Source organism: Cololabis saira, chromosome 22 (genome assembly GCF_033807715.1).
Source record: "Cololabis saira isolate AMF1-May2022 chromosome 22, fColSai1.1, whole genome shotgun sequence".
Lineage (NCBI taxonomy): Eukaryota > Metazoa > Chordata > Actinopteri > Beloniformes > Belonidae > Cololabis > Cololabis saira.
The window spans coordinates 22806914-22819409 of NC_084608.1; positions in this window are offsets into that span (position 1 = coordinate 22806914).

Below are 12496 nucleotides of genomic sequence, written 5' to 3' on the forward strand. Positions count from 1 at the left end.
GAGTGAAGGAGCTCCAGTCCAGTGTGAATGGGACTATAGTCAACGTTGTACCGATTCACTAGAGAATTGATTTGATTAAACACCAGCACGAAAACATCCCAACACTTGTAGAAGAACTAGAAATGAATAGAGGTGGCTTGCATGGGAAGACACATTGTAGTATATAATTGAATATTTCATGGGGTGCAGGTTGAAGGGGTTCACACTCTCTGAACCTAAACTTTATCAAATCTGGGCAAACCTCAACAGAACATAGAAAAAAACTGTGTTAATGACAAAAACACAAGATCTAATGTGGCTTGAAATATGAAAGAGTTGAGCCTTCTTTAACTACACACCAAAGGAAATGTCAGGTGCACAAACATTGACAGTCCAGTATACAAAGTCCCTAGAATGTTCTTTTGTCTCAGCTCCTCTATGGATACGTTAAAATGCGTTACTGTATGTCCTTCACAGTTCTCAAGCATTCCACATACAGTTTTTCTTGTTGTTGTTACTGTCCAAAGGGATTGCAATAGTCCTCCACAGCAGATTGAGTGTGAGGAGCTCTTTGATATTCACTGAGCACCAGTGAGCTGCAGGGCCAGAGAAGAAAGAAGAGTGGGTCTCTAAAGAAAATGCTGAGAGCACCCAGGCTTATATGCATATGAATGAAGGCATGACGATCCAGATTCAAGCTGGGATTCTTGGCACATCTTTGTATTTCTGCAGGGAGTGAGAGGAGAATAAAAGGTCCAGTCAAGGACTATTGATATTCTGTTCAAGTCCACTGGTTTGTCTCCTGTGGGTAATGTTAGTTCAGACCAGATGTTAAAGGAAATCTTATTTATTTTCTTCTCATTTATATATTTCTCATATAAACACACTGCATTTCTCAATTGCTTTGTTTGAGCACATAATCATGTCAGTTGTGAATTTATGAGGCTTTTAGGGGGTATTGGCAAAATGGCTTGTTTTGATCGAGGTCAATTTAGTTGATTTTTTTTGCACTTAGTAGTTAGCAGTTAGATAGTTTACTTGCACAAATTGAAAATCAAATGCAGCAAAGCAATGAGATAGATTTAGATAAAATCTGAAAGAAAATGTGAAACCTAGAAGATATTCTAAATCATTGCAACTGCGATATAAAGAGCGTTGAGACCCTCTTTATTCCATCTCCACCCTCCAGCTGTGCGTTCCCAGTGATCTCACAAAGGCATGTATGGCCTCCCCAGTGTTTGCTTTCACAAAGCGTCACAGTGTCTGACAATCTTCGCTGGTCTATGCTCGACAATACGTCCTATAATTTCACAATCAGTTAAATAAATGCTGGAAAATAAGTTATTTTTGGTGGTTCAAGCGACAACAAAGACTGCCTCAGTTTCACCATTGCTGCTGGAGTTTGTGATGTTTTCTGCTGATGCAGGAGGGAGATGTAGGGTTGGCTTTAGCTCTGCCTCTCCAACCACTGTGGCTGCAAAGCTGGCAGTATTTTTTCCTGAAGTATCTTTGGCTTGCAAGGCATTTTGGCTAGATGTTCTGTTTCTAAAGATCCCTGTGATTTATGGAGTTTACAGCAGTCCTTGTGAGGCTGTTGCACATTGTGATTTAACACAGCACTACAGTTGCACCACTACTACCTCTTGAGGTGTAACAGCAGCAGAACAAATGTTACAGCCTTCAACCTCCCTCTGTTTCACATGGCACAGTGAGGCAGGATGAAGGTGTTATAGAGGCAGAACAAAGTGGCTGTCTGTATCTGCCTTATGAAACATTGACAACTCATGGTGGACAAATTGATCTTCGTGTCACGCTGTGGTTGATTTAAGACCCAAATGCAGGAAAGACGCCAGGAGCCAGGAGTTCCAGAAAGGTGATTTATTATGAAAAATCAAACCAAAAGCGCTGCAAAGCAGGGTTGACAAAAACACAAGAGCTTTAGCCAAAAACCAGACAGTACGGACCAGCAGGGAGGAAGGGAAAGACAAGACCTGATATACACAGAGGGGTTGATGAGACACAGGTGCACACAATCAGGGCAGATGGGAACCAGGGAAGTCAAGACTGAAACACATGAGCTGTGTCCCAATTCAGGGGCTGCGTCCTTCGAAGGCTGGATTTGAAGGCCGATTACGTCACAGTGGCGCGCCGAAGGCTGTCCCATTTCAAAGGCTCCTTCAAATGCAGCCCACAAATGCAGCCTTCTTTTCCCGCTGTTTGAAGGATCCATCAGTTGTATCCTCCGCGGCCCACCTTATCCCAAGATTCATTGCGCACAGTCAGAAAAATATTTATTTCCAGAAAAATATTTTCAGATTCAAATTTTTTCAGAAAAATATATTATTTCCGCGGCGCCAGCGGACACGCCTCTCTTCCTCCTTTCTTCCTCCTCCAACAAAATGAAAAACAAAAAAAACAAAAACAAAACTTCTGGCTCCATTTCTTTTTTTTTTTTTGGTTCTTTCTTTCTTTTCTATCGTGTTGCTATGAAATAGTGTTGCGTGTAAAACTGAACAGACACGTTTTTAAACAGAATAGCATAATTTTAATGTTTTCCTGTGCTATAAATGGAGGGAGAAGCATCTTAGATGCTTACAGTCGCTACAGCTGCATTGCCCACAGAGCTGGCCTTGTTTTTAGGCTTGAGCTGGACTTCACTGTTATTTGAGGCAGGCTTGGCACATGCAGTGCGTATGCAGAACTCCCCAACGGCGGTTTTTATGGCTTCCAGCAACCCAACTCCCCCCAGGGTTACTGGCAAGACTGAATTCTTAGACCTGGGAGCCAAAGAAAAGTCACTGAGTGTGCTTTTATGCAATTTCTTTGGCGACTAAAGTAAGTGAAAAGAGCAACACAATACTATCTTGTTCATTCTAAATTTGAATATAATTACATGATTGTCAGTGTTTGATATACAGTAGCTTTTCTTAAGAAGGGGTGATTATCTGTGAGAAAAAAATCTATTTTGGGTTTTTTTTTTGGGATTCAAATTCATTTTTTCCACTTCCCTCTTGCCATTCATTGTATTTCAGTCACCAGAGAAAATCTTTTACATTAGCCAATATTGTATTAGTGCCCTGTAATTCTTTATAGATCAGTCTAATTGGCTTTTGGTGTGCAATAGTTGACGTGTAGAGCACTGGAAAATACCAGATGTACCGTAGATGAATTTCCAGGGGACTCAGTGGTTGCTTGGAGAAATAAACAGGAATCTGTAACAAACTAACCAGGCGCCAGTAGATTCCCAGAATCCACTTTACAATTCAAGCTCATAAAAAAATGGACCAAAATTATAGTTAGCAAACAGTTCCTGCATTAAAATAGACACCTTGTATCCAATCAAACCCCATATGAGCATGCACTAATGTTATTTTGGTTGTTTATGATTTATACCCATTTAGGTGGGTTTAATGTTTGCCTACCACAGGTCGGCAAACCTTTTTTTCACATCATATTGATCAGGCTTAATTGATAACTCTGGTTTAAATAATGTAATTAATACATGTCTTTCAACCCATGTCTATATATACACCTTGTCTTATAATTCTACTTCCTATTCACAATCAAATGGTTAACTTTTATTACTGCAATGACCCCATTTCTGTTACAGACTGGTATCAATCGGCCATGTGTTATCTTCATGAACTTTGTTACCTATCCAAGTTATACATTTGGGTGCAGCACAGTTTTGTGTGTAGCTTTCGTAGCATGATGCGGTAATGAAACTAAAAGGGTTTTTTGTAATCTAGGAAAAGGGTAACATGTTGTTCTGCTGTAACACCCACGGACTGATAGCGGGCCCATAAGATATTGTGCAACAGCTTATAAAAGGCCAAATGACCTGCACAAAACAACGTTAGAGTGGCATTAGTACAGTGTTTGGGTATTACCCAAAGGAGATGGCAGTAGCATAATCAGGGTGGGATTGAGCCTATACTTTACAACATATCTCGCGAGGCTGCATTATACCCTGATGCACACTGTCCCAGAAATGTAACCACTTTTTGGGTCAATACGGATTACAGAAAAATGAATGATCCATTTGGTAATTGACTGTAATTTTTTAGACTGTAATTTTATTAAAAAAAATTAATTCTTTATTAAAATAAAACAAATGTGCTGCAATATGTGCTCTGGTATGTGAAGGAAATAAACGAAACAAAGCTCAATGATGCAAGCTACAGGGCAGCACAAGATAACGTGTGCTGGCATCTAGAGTTTGATGGTGTAATTAAAGATTTACTTAAAAATGGACAAGAATAAATGCCAGCTACAGTCTGATATCAGTGGCTAGTTATTTCCTGCCGCTGTCTTTGGTGGTTAAAAATGCCACATTTGATGGTTGCAAGTAAAAATGACGTACGTGTTTATTTGAATAAAGAGCGAGTTGGTAAGATGGGATCGCTTGTGACTTTTAGTACAAATTTTAATGTCAGGTGTGAAGTACCCGCTAAGTGCTGACCGCTATTGAATGGATAACTCAGGAAGCATTGTTAATGCAAAGTCTTTGTTTTGTAGTAGGCTACTCTTGCTTTTTGTGCGTGTGCATATTTTCAAAGGTTGTATATATAAAAACAATGGTAAACCTTGTTTAACAATCAAACGGCATTGTCCGGTTTCTTGCTGCGGTGGGCAATAGTTTGAAGTTTTCAAACCTAGAGAAAACATGTTACTGATACCTTATCCTGTTGACGTTGAGTTTTGAGTCTATCATGCACTTTAGCACGACTAGGTACACAAATATTACAGAGAACTACAAAGGAATATAATTTTTTTCTATGCACCCAGGGATATTGCTGTTTTTTTAAAAACTACATGAAGCCATCTCTCTCTCTCTCTCTCTCTCTCTCTCTCTCTCTCTCTCTTTGAACTTTTTTTACTCATCCAATATATTTACTTACGACTTAATGGGGTATGCCAGGTGTAGCTAATAAAGTGATAGGTGAAGGTAGCTGCTCTATCGACTAAGGGCATTCATTTTGTTGCAGTTTACAGTTTTGCCACTAGATGTCACTACATCCCAAACAAAGGGACCAAAGCTACAATTCAGAATGCAAAAGGAGTATTTCACTGAGCAACCGCCAGCTGTTACATGACACTAGCAAAACAGATTCCGGTTCTGACTTAATTTCCTTTGGACTGGAAGTTTAATTGATGAAAAACACAGCCACTTGTGCATGTGTGTGAAGACACTCTTCATGGAAGAAATACAAATAAAGGACTGTTCTCAGATTTCAGAAGTGCTTATGCACTAATGACGTACTGCTCTTCCAACTGGTGTGTCTAGTTTCATCATTAAAGAAAGTGAAGACTTGTGGCACCAGCTGGTCTGCAAACAGTCCAGATACGGTCAATGTATTCATGGATTAAGACCTGCTAACAGATTTAGGTGTGCCTTTAAAATGTTCAGAAAATGCTCCGTAAGGGGCAAGGAAGTGAAGTGGGCATTTAGAGGTGAATACAGGAATCTTGTCAAATCTGTTATGTGCAGATCTTTCACAGCTCATAGTCTGACAGCCAGTGACAGCGTTTTCAACGAGACTGGATTAATGCTGTTGTGCACTAAGATAATGAGATCTGCTCTCTAAGTACAGATTATAGAAACGACCTTGAATCAGTGCAGCAGGTGAGACACTCAACAGCTCGGCATTTCTTGACAACTATTTCCATTGTTTCCAAAAGAAATGATAGCGTGCCGGAATGGATCAGAACCATGATTAAGCCGTAGGTGAAAATCAGTCCAGAATTAACACAATTAAAGCTGCATTAATAATTGGTAAATGCAGACCTTTGTTCAATCATAATCATCTCAAGGAAAGTTCTGGTGATTTGTGCAGAAGAATGCAATCCCTTTGAACCGTGTAAACCTGTAAACAGAGTTCTGTTGTGACCTTAAATATTAGTTTCCAAAACAATCATTTCACTTGTTAGGTGCAAGAACAAGCTGCCCCTTATTTGTTGCTCATTATGTTTGCTGGGCAGAGCAAAACCTCCAACAATTTTGACTCAAGTAGAAGTGCATAAAGTTTTATAGAAGTATTTATTTAGCTTCTTTGATCAAGGAAGACTAAAACTCCTCTTTTTACTTTCTATAAAGTGCATTTCAGAAACTTTTAGAGGCTCTGAAAAATAGCAATGAAGTGTATCTCCTTTGGCAAAAAATAGTCGTATTAAATGAGTGTCATTTGTCACACACCTCACAAACTGTACAGCAAACAAGTATTTGTGTGATTATTATCCTTAATGTTTGACTTTTTAAGCCAACCCTACTCCTCACGTAGTATTCATTCATCACTTTGTTTTGACATGTTGGTCTCGTACACAGATAGTTTCTGGATGGATAAGCAGGCCTGATGATGGCCCCTTCCCCGCCACAGGCACCCCTGATATCACTTGGGAGGAAGTGTGATGACAATCGTCTCCGTCTGTTTTTAGTTGAAATGAGTCAGGTATTTTCTGTTTGCTTTGCCAACACTGAGACACAGTCGGTATCTGACTTTGGCCTGAGCCGGACAGATAAGACAGCTTTTATGGTGACATCAGCGGAGCGGGTCAGACAAATGTCATGCAGAAAAAAAAAACCCAAACCCCAAAACCTTTATGTCAACAACAACAAGGCAAGGCAATTTTATTTGTACAGCAAATTTCAAACACAAAGGCAACCCGAAGTACTTTACAAATACACTGAAATGAAATAAAAATAATAATTATAATAAGGATCATCTCATGTGTGACTTAATGAAGAATCAACACCCACCCAGCCAGCTTCCTTTGCCTCTGTGTTTCAGTTTATGATAATTAACTGCAATCACCTTTATCGGGAAAAGAGATCATAACAGATCATCAAAGTAGCACAGAGGATGCTAACAGCTCCTCTCTTGCATAACTCTTGTTTCTCTGAGTTATTTCAACCCTCTTTCTTTACTTCCAAGTACATTTCATGGCTTGATTACATAAAGAAAACATCCTGTCTTACAACATGTAATTAAGGAGATCACAACATTGTACTAAAAAATCCACAGTTTGTCTCTGCAGCTCCAACCTTTGATTATATCCTGTCTGCACTGTGGAGGTGTTCATTTGCCCACATCTGTAATGGTAATTATTATAATAATTTTAACTCTCTCATTATCTTTGACTTAAAGCTGGTAATGATGTGAAAAAAACAAACAAATTCAAACTGAGCATTGTGAACCTCACAGCACTTCCCACTGCACTGAAAGGTGAAAGTGTCCTGCAACGTGGCTGCTTTGATCCGCTGATTAAAAGTAAAGGTGCATTTGGTTGACAGATGAGGTTGTGCAAAACACAAATAAACAAAGTCTTTATATGCTAAGTCAACTCAGAAACTGTAATATTGCTTATTTCTTTAAATTTTTGGTTTATTTTATGAACAGGCAGACGTGTAGGTGATGTCCATCTTTAATGAAATAATATTGGTGCTTTTGATGGGCAAGAAATGTTTTCATAGGCTGTTTTTAAAACTCCATATTTTGTACTACTTTGTCCTACTTTGTACTACTATGTAATACAGACTGCATACTGGTCTCACAGCCGTTGCGGGTACGTAGTATACCACCATATAAATAACTGATCTGCTGCACAAATAGAAGTCAGTCTCGTTACTTCAGCTTCCATTGTAGAGATGCATAGCATTATGGGAGAATGGGAGGTAGGCTGATCGGTTTCACACTTGAAATGCTCCCGTAAAGCTGGGCATAGACTGTGCGATATTTTAAATCGTTTGAGACCGCCCCATCTCACACTGCACGACAAGATCTCGGAGTTCAAAAGTTCACAGCCCACGATTTATGGTCTCACACTGTACGACCCGATGCTCGGACGCGACCCGTCTGCTCACACTATACGATCATAATCCTCCCGTCTGACCTCTGTGTACTGGAACTCGAGGCCAGTTTTGGGGCAGGGGTGGGCCGTGCCCATCACCCAAACGTGCGTCCTGCCCATCCAATCAAAGGTTATGGGGATCCTTTATTTTTTTACAATTGAATTTTTTATATATAGGAATATCTGTACTGTTTCTGATTGGGTGGGCACTGCGCATTATTTTTAGACACAACAATGAACGCATACCACAAAAGTTGTGTCTCGGCGGAGGGACCCGGCGTCCCAGCAAAATTAACACTTCTTTGTGTTCAGAACAGCGCAGAGCGCACACTAAAGGCTGATTTATGGTTCCGCGTTACACCAACACAGAGCCTACGGCGTAGGGTACACGGCGACGCGCAGCGTACGTTGGTGTAACGCGGAACCATAAATCAGCCTTTAGCAATTTGTGCCATTCTGTGTGGCCATAAATGAAAAAATATTAGACAACGCCGTGATTGGACAAGGAATTGGCTGGGCAGACGTGGGAAATGCGGTCTTTTTTTCTGCTATTAAAACATGATTTGTAATGTGAATTTGCAACACTTTAAACTACAAATAATAGTTTTTTGACGTGACATCAGAGATTGCGCATGCTCTCTGCGAAAGCATGAGTCCAATCGGGTCGCAGCACTGCCTCAACTGTGCGATTCCTTCACGAGGAGCGACCAGGATTTCAAACACGTTTGATTTTCTTGCGAGCACACGATTCGTGATCGGGAGCTCGTCGTGAGTTGTTAATCTCTCGTCGTTACCCCACGTATACTGCACGAGGCACGAGCAATGATTGGGTCAAAATCTGGCTCGATCGAAAAAATAGTCGCACGACTGGAAAATCGGCTCAAAACGAGCCGATAATCGCACAGTGTATGACCGGCTTAAGCAGAAAACCATATTGCTCCATACTGCAGATTGTGTAATTGTTTGCATACTGCAAACTAAATACTACATTTAGCCAAAATCACTACGCGCTAGCCGTACAATGTGCTTTTGTTTTCATGCTAATATTTCTTATCTCATAATTTACTCTAGGAGTTGAGATGAGATTTGAAAACTGGTTCTACCTCAGACTCCAAATCTCACGAAGCATCAGAACTGTACGGTGATACATTTATCACCTCCATTATCAGTGCCAAGAGGTGCTGGACATGCAGATAGTAAACCAACTAAGAAAACACAAGACATTTATCTTGAAATGCATTGATGCAGTGATAAACTTGATTTATGCTTCTCTGTAGCGGCTCCGCACAATAGATTATGCATGACCCCTATGTTGTCATTGCCATTTATTCCGTCTTCGTCCCTCTGTAATGACACCACCAACTGCTAGTTGGCAGTGCGGACGCTATTTTGCAGTGAAAGGCTTGTTTTTGTTTACTTTATATTCGGCCCAATCTCCCTCCAAGAACTGAGAGCCATCTAACTATCTTTGTAGTGCAGACATAATATAACGAATATCTGAATATACTTTCTAAATTCTTCATTAAGTTGGTGATCAATCTGATTCATCTCTCCTGCCATCTGTTTTGAAAATAGCAGTGACGAAGAAGAGGTTGGACGTACGTAAAGGGAAAATACAATGCTACCAATCACATTTCTTTTCGTCTGCGGATGTATTAACATTTGGAGAGGTGCGTGTCAGGCGACGAGTTCACACCTATGCCGCTACTGCGTAGCTTTGACGCAGAAATCAGGGTATAAACTCACAGCCGTATGTAGCTGCACTGTAGTTGACGTGGAGATACTGCTATAACCTCCAGAGGTGTTTCTGACCTGCTGCCACCTCTGTTTGAGACAGTAAAATGGTTGTGTTGGAAATGTTTGGTCCTGATGCACCTTGTGAAAGCTAAATGCTCTGGAACACCCTGTTATTTACACCCATGTTAACACAGACCAGCTTTAGCTGAAATCTTGTTTTCCGCCATCACTTTACAAGCTGTAAACGTAGCCAGTTTTCAAGCCAAATTCTTGCACCATCGCATTTGGTGATTGGAGCTAAATGCTAGTTACTGTTATGAGATAAAGCTTTTAATGTCACTCCCCCGTCTTCTATGTGCCTGATATGTGAAATAAAACAGAAAATTTTACTTTTTGAAAAAGAAATAGAGCCTTTATTACATATTGAAATCAAAAACAGCCCAAATATTGTCTTTGACCATTTTATAATTCATATTTTTTATATTTCTGTGAATAAATCGGTTGATTGCATTTATTTTTCTATTTATTTTAGAGTTTTTTTGCAATTGTCTTTCATTCATTATATACACCTACTTAAGGGTCACGGGGGTCTGGTGGAGCCTATTCCAGCTCGTTACTGGTGAAAGGCAGGATACATACTGGACAGGTCGCCAGTCCGTCGCAGGGCCACATATACAGACAAACAACCATCACACACACCTACGGACAATTTAGAATCATCAATCAACCTAACATACATGCTTCTGGACTGCTGGAGGATGCTGGCGTACCAGCAGAAAACCCAGTCAAGCACTATTTCCTATATTTCTTTACTGTTTTGATTATAAGGGTGTTGCAGAGATCTCAGTATGTAACAAATATGATATATCAGGGATCACGGAGTTAAGGCTTGAATCACCAAACGGTGTAGGATTCTGTACGAAAGGTTTACATGATTATATACGTAGGTTCTATTTGACCAGGAGAATTAGACTTAATGAGATTTAGACTTAATGAGGGTAGATTGATCAGCAAGTTGGAAACATTTTTATTCAAAGATGGCACCTTCAGTGGTTTTCATGGATACTATCCATAAGTGTTCAAGCGTTTAACAGTGTTAAAATTTCATTCCACATTCAAATATGATCTAGCTATGTCCAGAGAGCCAGAGAACTATATCCATCTGCTGAAATATCTGTATGCCTAACTAAAAGGCTCTGTCTTTAGAGGTATTTGTGCATATTTTGTGAGTAGTCTAAAATTGTTGTCTTCCTGTTTCTTCTTCTCAGTCACTCAGCATCACAGTTTCACAGACATGCAGCCTTCGCCTCCCTAGGTCTTTGTCTTGTCGTGCTGTTTGTCAGATTCACAATGAGGCTGTCATTTCATATTAGCGCGAACATCCGAGCCTGCAGGCACAGGACTGCAATAGATGGCATTTTAGTTGCATTCAGCTTTCACTATGCTGCTCCAACATCAATCGAAGCTCTTGCACAGTGACTGTGCATTAAAAGCAGTCTGAGGAGAAATAAAACATGCTAGGAATGAAAGTAATTGATCATATTTTACAGAGGATAGGTAACAGATTTTCTAACAGTACATGTTGCTACAGTATGTTGGTGTGCTTCAGCACTATGCAAAGGCATAGCAAAGATAATACATGTGCTGCAAGAGGTCAAACCACATCAAAAGATGCAAAGTGAGAATACATTCACACAGTTTTAAGCTGCTATCGAGCTCAACAGCAGCTGAAATGCCTCTATATGATAATGTAAAATTAAAAAAGAGGTAAAATTACAGTGAAATGTCCTTTACATGCATTAGAAATGAGTTAACAGAGGTTTCCACTGAACACTTGTGGAGACACAAGATTATTTTACATGAATTTTACCAATGTTTTCTAGCCAATGTCCCTTGACATTAACATCCAGCTGGTGTCTCCGGTTAACCCTGGCCAGCAGTGTTCAGATGGGAGCGAAGACAACTGCTCCAGGCTGCTTTGCTTCGCCCCCGAACCCTTCCAGAGAAATCCAAAGCCGGTTTCAGCAGTTTCCTTGTACAGTTAACAGCAGAACACGCAGATTTTTCTTCTTCCTATCTTCTTTATATCATTTTACCTGTTGTGGTCCATAAAGATCTATCCCCTGTGCATTGGTGATGGATGTGGCATCTAACCTAGGAACAATCCAAGTTCGCCGAAGGAAATACAGAACATGAACATGGGTGTAGATCCTCCTTGAATCTATATAAAGAAATACCAGCCGTGAATGCTCACAGCAACAGCTTATTTAGGATAAAACAACAACCACTAGGTTCCCAGGTCCAGAAGGAAACTTATACAAGAAATGCAGTGAGCCTGGTTATTGTGCTGCTGAGTGAAGGCTGTCCACTTCAGTTTAAAATAGACTCTGTGTCAGAAGTGCAGTCGGCTGTGTCTTTGAGCAACACCACAGTTGGACTGTAGACATTATTTTTGTCAGCAGACTTCTATTTTTCTGAAGTAGAGCAAGAACCAGAGGCCGCAGACCCACTTGATGTCTGTTCCAGTGTTTACAGAACTGAGAGACTATTGAGGGCACATGAGGGCACGAGAACCCAGGACCTCGGGATGCGAGGTAACCACATTGCTGTGCACTGTTTCATATTCATTGCTGCAAATGCCCAACAGCTGCAGACACAGACGTTGCATGTACGACTGTCCAGCAACTATACAGACATTTGAAAAGAAAGCAAAATTGTCTATATTTTGATTGTTATGTACGTTTTTTATAGTATGAATATGTGTAATCTCTGTTTTTTGGGATAACGGGAAATTAACTCCTGACATCATTAATTTCCTATATTCCATTGCCAAACTGAGACTGGAAGTTTCCAAAAAGCAAGAATCAGCGCAAAACTTCAGCGGTCACACCTTGATGTTACATTTGGCAGACAGACGTTACGTTTGCCAAAA